The sequence below is a fragment of the Octopus bimaculoides genome, chromosome 7 (genome assembly GCF_001194135.2).
Source record: "Octopus bimaculoides isolate UCB-OBI-ISO-001 chromosome 7, ASM119413v2, whole genome shotgun sequence".
NCBI classification, from domain to species: Eukaryota; Metazoa; Mollusca; class Cephalopoda; order Octopoda; family Octopodidae; genus Octopus; species Octopus bimaculoides.
This window is the reverse complement of record NC_068987.1, coordinates 79,296,803-79,298,831: the sequence shown is the minus strand read 5'-3', so window position 1 is coordinate 79,298,831 and position 2,029 is coordinate 79,296,803. Positions and strand designations below refer to the sequence as shown.

Sequence of the window (2,029 nt, the reverse complement as noted above, 5' to 3'; positions counted from 1 at the left end):
TATATATATATATATATATAAATATATATATATATATATAGTTTTAGGGAAAAGAAACCGTAATTTTGGATTTTATCCCTAATATTATTATATATATGTATATATATTTGAATTTCACACACATACACACACACACACACACATGAGTATACGCACACAGACACGATCACACATTCAAACAGATGAATTTGAGTATTTTTCAGTCTTATCCATACATTGATAGAAAGTCCCGTATTATGAACATTAGACCATTGCATCTATTCCTATGTAACCGGTATCATTAAAATTATTCAAATATCAAATCTATTTATATATTACACTGAAATATAATATATTGTGTCTACAAAATATTAATAAATATTATAACAATTTCCGAATTTTAATCGCTCTTAAATGTATTGATTAAAAAAAAATTTTAATGAAATAGAAACGTAATAATAATATAAAATGAAGCGGAAGGAAAAAATTAGCCACATATTGATTTCGTGTCTATTAAAGTGATTTACATAAAAATGGTAATTTAATGAAAATTGTTTTTATTTAGGGGGAAATATACATATGTATATATAATGAAATAGTTGATAATATTTTACTTGGAAAATATAACTTAGGAAGGTGTACTTTCTACAGCAATATATGTATGCATATATATGTGTGTGTGTGTGTGTGTGTGTGTGTGTGCTTATATACACACATCCACGCATACATACATGAATACATAGATTCGTACAGGCGTGTGTGCATACAAGCATATACCCTTACATTCGGCGAATTTGTTCAAAACTGATGCTTAAACGTTGCGAATTCTAGCTCATCGTGATAATTGATGCATGTTTAAAGATAGAACCTGGATTGGTTACACCGCAACAATAAAACGGAAAGAAAGAATGAAGCATAAAAAGAAAGAAACAAACAAACAAAGAAAGAAAATATGATGAATAAAAGACAGACAACGAAAAGAGTAATTTTTCTAGCACGGTAAGGATATATATATATATATATATATATATATATATATATATATATATATATATATATATATATATATATATATATATATATATATATATATGTATGTGTGTGTGTGTGTGTGTGTGTGTGTGTATATATATATATATATGCGTATGTGTATGTACGTATGTATGTATTTGAAGAATATTTGAGAAAAAACATAAAATATATTGAAAGGAACGAAGGGGTCGTTCTGTTTGGTCGCCGAAGAAAGTGTTCGCACGATTTCTTGCTCCTTACCTGAGTAACGTAGTAACTGGTGTCCGTATATTCGCTCATTAGGGAGAATGTTTAATACGCTCCTAACAATATGTTTGTTAGTTGCTTTGATCTCCGTATATAGACGGTAACAAACACTAGAAATATTGGTTCCAGTGCAAGTGTTATTAATAACGATAATAGTCCAGCTCCAAACTAACATGGTAATAAATTCCAGGAATCATAGCACAAATAGTAGATTTGAGACTGGTTTCGTAGATTCATTCATTTATAATACATAAAGCATATATATTTCTCGGCTCGAGCAAAAATAAATGTTTCTCTTCGTGTGTCTTGTCAATCTACTTCACTATGCCTTGCCTTGCTTTGCCTTGCCTGTAAGTCTCTCTCTGTCTCTGTCTACCTGCCTGTCTGCTTGCTCTTTCAGGAAAATTATTAAACATTCAACGCCATCTGTACATAGTGATCTATTTATGCATAGGCAACAAAGCCATGGATACGAACGTGCGTGCACATTAGATAGATGCAGGTAGGTGCGCTATAGAAATTTTTATAACTATTTATGATGTTTGTATATATATATATATATATATATATATATATGCATACATATAACAAAATCAGCAGTGATGTTTGGTTTATATTGTTATTTTCTTTTTATATCATCGGAGTTCTTTTCAGAGTACATCAGCTATTTTCATTTTTTTCAAAGAAACCATGACATAATGATATGTTAGTGCGTCTCTGTGTGTGTGTATGTATGTATGTATGTATGTATGTATGTATATATATATATATA

General features: G+C 29.3%; 1 protein-coding gene and 1 long non-coding RNA gene across 2 annotated transcripts in view; one reads left to right on the top strand and one right to left on the bottom strand.

The window, feature by feature from the left end:
• Positions 1 to 2,029, bottom strand: part of LOC106881857 (transcription factor AP-2-beta) — a 426,522-nt gene that overhangs the window by 149,405 nt on the left and 275,088 nt on the right. The gene's annotated exons all lie outside the window — the stretch shown is intronic.
• LOC106882339 (uncharacterized) overlaps positions 1,670 to 2,029 on the top strand; it is an 8,797-nt gene continuing 8,437 nt past the window's right edge. The window contains exon 1 of the long non-coding RNA XR_001410988.2: positions 1,670 to 1,759. This is a non-coding gene — a long non-coding RNA (uncharacterized LOC106882339). The remainder of the gene's footprint in view (positions 1,760 to 2,029) is intronic.